The sequence below is a fragment of the Dermacentor variabilis genome, chromosome 3 (assembly GCF_050947875.1).
Source record: "Dermacentor variabilis isolate Ectoservices chromosome 3, ASM5094787v1, whole genome shotgun sequence".
Classification (NCBI taxonomy): Eukaryota; Metazoa; Arthropoda; class Arachnida; order Ixodida; family Ixodidae; genus Dermacentor; species Dermacentor variabilis.
Window position 1 is genome coordinate 1,464,803 of NC_134570.1, and position 12,211 is coordinate 1,477,013.

Genomic DNA, 12,211 nt, shown 5'->3' on the forward strand with positions numbered 1-12,211 from the left:
GCTAGAGCTTTTGAACCCATATTTCGTGGATACAGTGCCTGGGAAGGCTTCCTGTAATTTGTGTTTAATTATGTGTTGCATCAACTTTAGATTATATACTTTTTTGTGGATAGGATTTCATGTTTAAGAAAAAGTGGTTCAATGGCTAGGCCCTTGGCATGACCTTTATATTTTTAGCGAAGCATATTAACGTACGTTTCGGGCCTTCGCGCGACGCCCGGCGGTGGCCACCATTGACCTTCAAGTGACCTTCAAGTAGGTCACGTGACATGACGTCACGTGATGACGTCACACCGGCTGCAGATGGGGCCTCGTATCGCGCCGTCGGTCGCCTCCCGGCGGTGGCCACCATTGACCCTGAAGTGAGATCACATGATGTGACGTCACCTGATGACGTCACAACGGCTGCAGATGGGGCCTCATATCGCGCCGTCGGACGTCGCCCGGCGGAGGCCTCCACGCTTCGGTTCGCGCCGTCGCGCGCGACGCGGCGGCGGCGCCACCATCGCTGCATCACGTGATATGTGACGTCACGCAGGGATGAAGCGGCGCTCGCCCGCCGTCGCGTCAGTCTCTGTGCCCGCAACCGCGCCAGCGTCTTTGCGCCGGGCATGTATGCGGTCAAGATGCCTCCAAACGCTAAGGATACGCTAAGGTTAAGCCCAGTGGATGCGAAGCATCCACTGGGCTATAAGCCTCCAATTTTTTCTAGGATGCGAAGCAGGCGTTTTTGCAGGATTATTAACCTATCATTATTGATTTTAGTTATTGTTCCCCACACCAGCATTCCGTATAGTAGTTTCGAGTAAAATAATGTATAGTAGAGTGATTTAGTTAACCACGAAAGGCGAAGGGAAGCTATTCTACTGAGACATCCTACAGAGCGAGCTGCTATTATGTTATAATGGAAACTGTTATTATGCTCAAGACTGCTTACAAAGAATGTGCCCTGTCATATCGGCAAGTGTTTCGGTGGCACAGGGCCTTTTTGGAAGGCCGGGAAGAGGTCGACGACAAGGACCGCGCCGGACGGCCATCCATGACCACCACGGCTGACAATGTGATGCGAGTGAGGGAACTGTTGAAATCAGACAGACTATTAAGTGTTCGTTTAATAACCGACATGTTAAACATTGCGAAAACTCAAGTTCATGAAATCGTTACAAATGACATCGGCATGCGGAAGGTGTGCACAGAAATGGTTCCAGAAGTGCTCACCGACAACTAAAAGTCACACCGCGTTGAAACGTGCCAAGAAAACCACGACGTGGGCAAACGTGATCGAAATTTTTTGGACGTCATTACAGGCGTCGAGACTTGGGCACATTAATATGACCCGGCGACCAAAAGGCAATTATCGGAGTGGTACACGTACTCGTCCCCTTACCAGAAGAAAGCCAGGATGAACAAATCAAAGATCAAGATCATGCTCATGATTTTTTTATATCTACGGACTGGTTCATGATGAGTTTGTAGAACCGGGAACCACTGTAAACTCCAAATTTTATGTGGAAGTCCTCAAAAACTGAAACGCAGGGTTCAACGCATCCGGCCGGTCATCGCAGACAGCTGGAAGTTGCACCACGATAATGCGCCGGCCCACAGGGCCTTCATCGTCACCGACTACCTGGTTAAAGCAGGAGTGCCAACGACCCCCCAGCCCCCGCACAGCCCGGACTTGGCTCCCCTGACTTTTCTCTGTTTCCACACCTCAAAACATCCCTGAAAGGCAAGCATTTTGGGACAGGGGACGGGATCAAGGCAGCTTGCACCGCAGCATTAAAGGCCATTCTGGAGGAGGAGTACCACAACGCATTCGAGAGCTGGAAGTCTCGCTGGAGCCGAGGTATCGACGCAATAGGAGAGTATTTTGAAGATTTTTAAACACTTTTAGTAATGATGCATTCAATATATGATTTTCAATGGCCTTACTGACATTACTTTCAGGACAGACCCTGCACATGTACCTTGAAGGTATGTACGTGGAAAGCATTTTCAACCTCTGCTTGCTTTTCTGGCATGGAATAAAACGGCCTTTTGTCTCAAAACCACTTACTTTTAAACTATTCCATTTGGTTCATCTTTCTAACTTCTGCAGAGTTGCATTCAAATCCTCCATAGTTAACCGTATCTGTTTTCTTTCTTGCTCCCAAAAATATGGCATCCTGTCATATTAATTTGGAAGGCCTTTTGTTAGTAATGAGTATTGTATTTCCAGACTATCAGTGCAATGTTGCACGAAGAAAACTACTCTTGGAGTAAATTATTGTTCAGCTTGATATGATGCTGCCGCATGGTTTTAATTTAACTCTGCAAGAGGCTGGTCTTGCAGTCTTACCTAGAGTGCATTTCATGGGTATCATTCGCTTTTGACATTAGTTTATGAGGCTAAATGATATGTATCTTTGTCAAAAATAACATCCGACATGGTCTCTTAATATTGTGCTACATACACTACATCTAACCAGATAGAAGTTGCCTGTTTGTCTCGTTGACCAGTCTGCTCAGTGGTAGGAGGTCAAGACCACAATTGGGAATGGATGGCCAAGGTCTGTGGTGTCTGTCCCAAGTTACGCATCTGACAAAATTTAGTGGTGGCAAAAAGACATGCCAGACATCATGTGATCTTTCTAATTATTGTGCACAGAGTTATATGCATGATAATATCCTTAATGCTATAACGAGTACATCCAGCAAGCAGTCTATATGCTTATGCCTTTTTGTTGACTATGGCAACAAAATCCAACATTTAGTAAAGCAATGAAGGGGGCTAGTTGGTGAACGTTCATGGTTATATTGCGCTCAGTTTTACACAGACGATATTAAGGAAAGACAGGACGTGGACGGACGTAGCGCGAGCTATCAACTGTTTAATACTGTTAAAGAACGCGCTTATATACAAGCAGATATGGCGCGGGGGGGGGGTATAAAAGATATGACAAGTTGACCAAATGTGCACATAGTTCGGGTCAGGCATACATCGTTCACTTGCACCCGTTCGCCCTGGCAAACTCGACCTCAGCTTTGATAAGCGCGATGGACGGAGTGCTTACGCACATTTCTTTTTCTTTAGCTATCGCAAGCGCCTCCCATATTTCTCGCTCCGTTATTGTTTTTGATGTGCCAATGACTGTGGTGCTTTCTAGTAGCGGAAAGCATTTGCATTGTTTGCAATGTGCAGCCAAGTTGCTAGGTGCTGTCAGAAGCTGGCACGTGTATTTGTGCTCCCGTAACCTATCATTTAGACAATGTCCAGTTTGCCCGATGTATCCTTTCCCGCAATCTAGTGTGATTTGGTAAACAACTGAAGTAGCACATTCCACGTACTTTTTCACGTGCTTAGTCTGACAGACCGTAGCACTAGGGTTTGCCTGTTTGGATCCTGCGTTCACCCTCTTGCACATGCCTTTTAGTTTTTGTGGGGCGGAGAAGAGAACTTGAACATCATGGCGTCGGGTTGTCTTTTTTATCCTATGTGACAAGCCATGAATGTAAGGCAAGACCACGCGTTTTTTTTCAATTTTTCTTTTATTGCCAAAGCAATACTGCTCGCACTTTCTGCCCATCGGTGATCGTGGCGCCTCCTTACACAGCTGCGCGTCACGTGACCATGTGACGTCACGCCAGACCGAGAGACGGGGCCCCAGCTCGCGGCATCGATGGTGGAGGCGAAGCCTTGCGCGCCGCTGCAGCGGCGCTACCGAGAGAGGGCGCTCGCTGGTGTGACGTCACGCTAGACCGAGAGACGGGGCCCCAGCTCGCGGCATCGATGGTGGAAGCGAAGCCTTGCGCGCTGCTGCTGCGGCGCTACCGAGAGAGGGCGCTCGCTGGTGAGACGTCACGCTAGGAGGATAAATGGGGCTACAGCTCGGCTCCTCGCAGTGGTCGGCGCGCTTCCTTGCTCTATGTCGGATGATGTATAGCCATAAGTTTAACAAAGGGCAAACATGTCCACACCATCAGCCGAACCAAGGCGCAGCCAATGATATTGCTTTCGCAATCTTCCAGGCTTAACCAAGCTAAGCCTTCAGCCAATATTTTTTCCTGTGTTTTCTGCCTTTTCCTTTTGGTTCTGATTTCGGGCAACAAGTTCTCACAGATTTGCACCTCCATGCTATTCGGTTACCCGCTGTTTCTTAAGTGGCTTACTTGCAAATTGGTGCTCTCCCTCACAGCATGGCGGCATGATTTTTCAATTGCTTGACTGATGCACTTGACTTGCTTGATGAATGACTGATGATTTTAGAATGGCATGAGTCATTCCTCAGGATTTCTTTTTCTCCTCTAGTTTTGTAGCAACAGAAGGTGTGGGAGCCTCTGAGCCTAATGTTTGTGTCAAGGTACTGCAATCGACCTTCGGTAGGAGTCTCGTACGCGAACTTTAAACCTTCATGAGCTTTTTTGAACATGCTGATGACAGTTTCTACACTAAATGTATCGGTTTGGTCTTCTTTCATGCACACCAAATAATCATCAACATATCTGAAACAGGTAGTTATGTTAGTTTCTTCAAACAAGGTGGCAAGTTTTCTGTCTCCCACACTCAAAAATAAGTCGGAAAGCACGGGAGCTATGCAAGAACCAATAGCGATGCCATCCTTCTCCTCATACACACTGTCACCATATTCGATAAACGCACCATGTAGATACAGTTTTAACAAGTTCACAAAGCTAGAAATACTGCACTTGCACACGTCCGGAAATTTGGTGTAGCCGAACGTGTCGATGGCTTCTTCTACTGCTTGTACCACCGCTGGCCTCGGGACACTGTAGAACAAGTCCTTCACGTCTATTGAAAAACAAGACGTCGGCGGGCTACTCTTTAGTGTTGCAATAACTTCGTCAGAGTTGCGGATCAAGAACGTGTCGTCGAAAGTTAAGGAGTTCAAGCAGGCCTGAAGGTAGTCCGCGATGCATCTTTGCCAGGTTCCGCGGTCTTCAACAATCGTCCTAAAAGGGATTCCCTCTTTGTGGGCTTTTACCGTGAAAAACGGCTTCAGAGTGAGTTCTTTGCTCTCTTTCACGCGCTTTGCCAATCTTGTCAAGCCTATGCTTTCACATGTTTTGCATGCTTCATTTTCCAGTTTTGCAATTGCTTTGTACATAATGTCGCTTTTTGCGAAATTCTTGCGGATCGCTTCTTGGGCAGATTTTTCGTATTCACCAACTGTTCTCCGCCCCACAAAAACTAAAAGGCATGTGCAAGAGGGTGAACGCAGGATCCAAAGAGGCAAACCCTAGTACTACGGTCTGTCCGACTAAGCACGCGAAAAAGTACGTGGAATGTGCTACTTCAGTTGTTTACCAAATCCCACTAGATTGCGGGAAAGCATACATCGGGCAAACTGGACATTGTCTAAATGATAGGTTACGGGAGCACAAATACACGTGCCAGCTTCTGACAGCACCTAGTAACTTGGCTGCGCATTGCAAACAATGCAAATGCTCTCCGCTACTAGAAAGCACCACAGTCATTGGTACATCAAAAACAAAAACGGAGCGAGAAATATGGGAGGCGCTTGCGATAGCTAAAGAAAAGGAAATGTGCGTAAGCACTCCGTCCATCACGCTTATCAAAGCTGAGGTCGAGTTTGCGAGGGCGAATGGGTGCAAGTGAACGATGTATGCCTGACCCGAACTATGATCACATTTCGTCAACTTGTCATATCTTTTATACCCCCCCCCCGCGCCATATCTCCTTGTATATAAGCGCGTTATTTAACAGTATTAAACAGTTGGTAGTTTGCGCTACATCCGTCCTCGTCCTGTCCTTCCTTAATATCGTCCGTGTAAAACTGGGCGCAATATAACCATGAAGATCAAACAGCCTTTGAAGCATGCTCACTGGCTGTCTGATGCACAAAATGACGAACACTGTCTTCTCTAAATTTATCAGCAACAAGAAAACCCCTCTGGAAGCAATTTATACATACACAGCAACACACCAACACCTATAAATGGGGGAAAAACACGAATTGAGCTAACAATAAAAGAAGCCAGACACCCAACAAGTGTTTGATGTTACTAAAGTATGCACATTCAACCTCAAGTAGAGAGATAGACGGTCGACTCCTGCACGCGTGTGCATGCATCTGGATATGTTAAGGGTCAGCTACTCTTTGTGTATCATAACTATCCACATGTTTGTGAAATCTGGTGCACAACCCAGGAACGACGATGGCTTGACAGGTGGCTTACCTTTTGATAAGTTCTATAAGGAGGATGCATCAATTCTTCCAGCCAATATACACATTACCACGTAAAAGCAGCAGCTTATAAACAGCACAACACCATACAACACCAATTATATATATGCCACGTGTTAATTATTACACTTACATCAATAAAGTACCTCAGAATTGGTGCTAAGGCTGGTGCACAATAAACGAAGTTACTTTAAACAATCATAATTAAGACAGGAGCTTGGAATATGATTGAATATACTTGGAACTGCTTTGATCACTCAAAAGTCAAGGCTTTCTTTTTGGCATCACCTACTCCAATTCGTTTCCTTTTTTTTTTCAATTGAAGCATCGCCAAGGTTTGTGCCATGCGCTTCGACCGTGATTGTTCCTTGTTCGCGCCTTTTAAAAGCGCACGGCCATGACCATAAAACAAGAAAATCGACACAGTAACGATTTTGTCCGAGTCCACTTCTTCACAAACTTCGCCGCAATACATTACATATGCTCCACCGCATAACATGACTGTATTGAGGCAAAGCTAATTTTGTGGAACTGACATAATGTCACGGATTTTTTGTAATTCTGCCGCTCGAATGAGCATAAGCTCGCAAAACCACAAAACACAGACTTGACTTGCTGCTGGTTGATTTTCTAGGTAACATTTAGAGACGTCCGCGTTGTTCACACAAAAACCGGTGAAGTTTCTCGCGCTCGTACGCGCTTCTAAAGGCAGCGTGACCACCTATAATTAAGGCACTGTTATAAGCGGCGACGAAATCCACACAAAGTACATCAGCTTCCACAAAGCTACTGGACAACGCCATCAATCACTGGCACAGGCGCCACCCAGGAACTGGCAAACGCTGCGACGACATCCACACAAACCACGTCACTTTCCACAAAGCTATTGGGCAACACGGTCAGTCACGGGCACAGGTGAAGTCCGCTATACACTACATGGGCAGAACTACTGCATCCACACTCGATCACTTCGCCACAAGCTCTCACATTTAACGACATCAAACAGCCACAATCACTTCTCCACAGTCACTCGCACAGGCGAAGTCCGCACGGGCAGAACGGAAGCACTGATTCAGAGCTCTCGTCGCGTTCGTCCCGTTAGCGCCACCTATTTAAAAATAATGCACGAAGCAAAGTCAATACCTTATTTAGCGTCTATTTGAGTGAACGTAGTGCTTTCAGGTCCTAAGCGTTAGAACTACCCGGGCAAAAGAACGCTTACCTCCCTTTCCACTCCGTCGACCGGGTCACAGCATTGGCGGCCAAACGCAAAATTGCATTTTGCAACACTTCCACTTCTCGGCACAAATTTTAATACACGTGACCTCTTGACAGCACGGGAGAGTCTACATGGCGGATAATGGCGGCCGTGCAGCCATCATGCATGTCGACAATGCGTACGTCTAAATGTCGTACAAAAATCCCTCACGTGACCTGATCATAGGTGCCTAGGGACAGGATCGTTTAGGGACTTTTGAGAAGGCGCGATGATGGCGCTAAGTGATGTCGTGGCGCCATGTGGCGCGTTGAATCTCCGGCCCACCCCGACCACTGGTCGTATGATGTCTCCGCAGTGGGTTCAGTATTTGTTGGCGAAAAGCCGTGCAGTAGTAGTGGTGTGGCATGTCGGCTTTTGATCTCGGTGAACTCTCGTGGTGTGAGACCCGTATTTGGGAAGAATTCAGTGGTGCTGACGTTCGAGATATTCAAGTGGTTTAGTGCCTCGGCAATGCAATTTACGAACCGGCGCTGTGCAGCAGCGTCGCCGTGTTCACCCAGCGTCATCACATCGCACATGCGCCATTACTTGACGGGCGTCGTAGGCGGAGGTATTGTACGTGTTTTTCGCCACGACTTCTGTTACGTAAGTAATATAATGCTTAAGGTGGTGTTTGTTCACAACTGTTCACGCGTCCTTAAAATGGGGCAGCGCATGTTTGCAATCGCGTGCTCCATCCGTGACTTCATGTGATTTACATTTATTGTGGGCTTTACGACAATTGTCGCGTAGTGCTGTGAACTTAACGGAGCTTTAGCGACATCACATGATCTGCCAGAATATCACGAACTAAAATGCAGAGTAGATGTTTAACGTTATTCGTACTAAGGGCGCGGTAAACACAGTGAGGTGGCGCTTAATACTGTGCCCTGTTATGTTCAGCTGCATCTCCGCCCATTTTTCGCCCTCTTAGTTTTAGCAATGGCACGCAGGTGTAAAGTTGGGACGAATGAATGGGTATATGTGCGTTTGAAATCACTTCACCGCAACACATTTGTGCATAACGATGAAACAAACAGTGTATTGCGGTGACGGGATGTATGGCAGCCCTAGTTCCAGCTTTGATATCCCCGTTACACTGAAGGTAATGCCCCGTCCGTCTTACTATAATCTCAGGGGCTCTTGAACTCTCTATGTGCCGGTATTTTTATTTTCACATGCTTAATGGTCCCACTGCAATACACATATGTAGTGAGGTGAAACTTATTAATGATGCCAAATGTTTTGACGGTGTCAGACCTAACAGTTTTAGAATGATATGGTCAATACAACAGCCCAGACCTTCACTTTAACATTTTATTAGGACTTTCAAACTAATATTGCAGCATAGAAAAACAATGTAAACACCTCAAGAGTTGATTAGCAAGTAATACTAGAAAGCACAAGTCTAGTGGCCAAGGGTGTGGTGAAGTGCTTTAAACGCTCAACCAACACACCTTAAGTGCTTAAAAATTCCTAGCATATTGACGCAGGTTGATCAGACTTACTGCGATATTGGTTGCTTTACAATGAAAATAATAGTATTGAATAAGAGGATGCAAGCGACTCGTGTGCTGCTTGGTTATGCAAACCACATTGGTCCCAGAAATGCCCAAACAGGTTTCTTGTTTACGCATGCTGCTTGCGTGCACTAATCTAAAGCTTTCTAATGTCAGCAGTATAAAGAGAGGCTGTAAAATTAGGGCTTCGAACTTCACAACTCCAATTTTATTTCTTCTATACTCATACAACCTAAACAATATCGCTGTTGTGATAGCTTGTGTGCTGTGATGCTGTTGTGACAGCATCCGCCTAGCTCATTGCCACATTTTGCGACAAAAGCAGTGATCACTCAGTTAGAGTTGCCTGTCCTAATATTACTCCAGGGATTCTTTAAACCGTCATTTTTTAAGCACGAAGCATGTCAAGCTCAACTAGAAAATTAGACACGCAATAAGGTGCTATAAGTAGCTAAAAATCAGCAGTCTTCTGAAGTCAGCTTGATTTGCAGCTCCTAAAACTGACTATTATTGAATTAGGGGAAGGAAAGAACAGCTTGAATAAACATGCCTCATCTGTGCGTGCTACTGGCTAAGGCAGTGAAAGGAAGCCGTTCTGGCATTGGTCTACCTCTGTCCCAAAACCAGGCACCGCAGCCGAGGTGACTTCGCTTCGCTTTGACATCTTCAAATTCACAGCACAGACTACTCAGTCGAGGTGAGCTCAATGCACATCACCCAAATTGGCGATGCAAAGACGTATGGCCAAGACAATGCCACCTTGACGAAGCAGACACCACAGACCTCAAATTAACAAATGACACGAACTATTCCAACTGCCACACCGTCCATTCAAACCAGAAGGGCAGTTCACTTACCTAGCATGGGCAACTGGGGCCTTCATCCAGAGTGTCAGTGCGACTCTGCCCCAAGAAGCAGTGACCATTATCCAGTATAACACTTGATGTAGGGGTGAAAATGTGCCACATTCACAAAATCAGGGTCTTTTATTAATTAATTTATTTATTTCAAAATACTGCAGGCAGCAAGCTGCCCTAGCAGGAGAGGCTTACATCAAGTGCAATGACAAAGATTTCACAAAGTAGTCCGCACTTACACCATCAACAACAGGCGCTGGCAGACAATTCCACTCTTCAATTGTGAGCGGAAAGAAAGACTTCTGAAACATCTTCGTCCTCGCAAAGTATGGGCGGATAACATTCGAGTGATTAATTCTAGAAAACCTGTGTTGTGCGCGGGCGAGATAAGTTTCGCACGGCAGACCGATTTTGTTCTGATAGATCAAATAAATCATTTTTAGCCTCGCAATCTTTCGGCAGACATGGAGAGGTTCCAGATTCAGTCGCTGCAACATGTCAGTAAAAGATGAAGAAGACCGATAGTCAGATACAATAAATCGAGCAGCGAGGCGCTGAATTCCTCCTGCTTGTGCAATATCTTTAATGTAGTATGGCTCCCATACTGCGGAAGCGTACTCAAGGACTGGTCTAATCAAAGTGCGGTATGCCTGGAGTTTAAAACTTGACGGTGGGTCTTTTAATTTCTTGCGCAAAAAGCAGAGTTTATTAAACGCTGTTGTACAAACCTTCTCCAAATGTTTGTCCCATTTTATGTTGCTTGTGATAGTCCTAGATATTTGACAGACGTTACTGATTGAATAGTTTTATTAGCAATGTGGTACGTATGAGACAGTGGCTTTTTCTTTGGGGTTATTGTCATAGCAACTGTTTTATCAAAATCGATTTGCATACCGTTTCGTTCGCACCAGTCCGCGAGGCTATTGTTCAGTAGTGTTTGGCAAGAGGAGCTATTGACAACAATACATCGCGCAGTCATCAGCGAACAATTTTACTGTAACAGAATGATCGATGTTAGAAGCAATGCCGATTATATAAATTAATATCAACAGAGGACCAAGCACGGAACCTCGTGGAACCCCAGACAATACCGGCAGATCACCAGACCTAACACCGCACACTCTACAAACTGTGAGCGATTATTCAGATAAGCCTGCAACCACAATATCAATCTCTCAGGAAGCCGGGCATCGCTTAATCTGTCAATGAGTAATGTGTGTGGCACACAATCAAAAGCTTTTGACATGTCAAGAAAAACTGCATCTATCTGTCTACAATTATCTAGAGCTGAAGCAAAATCATGTATAATCGAAATTAATTGTGTAGTTGTTGAGACAGTCTTCCGGAAACCATGCTGATACTCAACGAAAAATTTTTTGATTAAAGGTGCTGAGATATATGGTGAGCTATTACATGTTGAAGCAATTTACAGCATGTGCTTATTAGAGAAATTAGTCTGTAGTTACAAGCTTTTAGCCTGTTTCCCGATTTAAATACGGGAACTACTCTTGCCGTGAGCCAATCTGCGGGTAAGGAGCTTTGGTTGAGTGATGCGTTAAACAGAACATCAAGGTAATGTGACACAATCTCTGAGGCTAGGACCATTTCTGTGATGCACTTCAGTCTTCAGAAAGAGAAGGTGATGAAGAGTTGCTAGCAACACGCATCCTTTACACGCTGCAATCAGCAACATGTGAACTACAGCTTACTGGGGCAAAATCCAGCCATGACAAGCACCTGCTGCAACTTTGGGTTGAGCAAGCCAAGCTGCATACTGCATACTTAAATTGCGACTGCACCAAGAAACCCTCATCAATGTTCTGCACAAGACTGAGCAGGCAAGATGTCATACTAAGAAACATGCCAGAGATTAGTGCATGTACTATTGCGCGTCAATTGAACGTATACGTCTCAGTAAGATGCAACACATTCGCGGCTATTACAGGATGAACCAAATGCTGTAATATTATTGAAAACATGCTGCTCGATCTTCAGTGCACATCTGAGTAATTTGAGGAGCATGCTGCAGATGCATTCACCGACCACCTCACAGTGACTGACTGTCTCCAGTGTTGTACGCACCTTGATGACCACTTGTCAAGGAAGGAAAGGAAAGCCTCTTTACGATGGCAGAACCTGTTGTTCCTCTCGAACATGTCAACACTTAAAGCGCACGTGACAGAGATGGTGTCATCTTGCAGATGTTGAGGAATCTTGCCGAAGCGAGGAAGCAAGCACTATTGCTTGTAATCAATGAAATCTGGAATATTGGACTTTCCCACCGAGTGGAAACATTGTTCATGATGCCACTACCGAAAACAGGCAAGAAACCCCACACCATAGCCAATTTTGATCAGTATCACTCACATT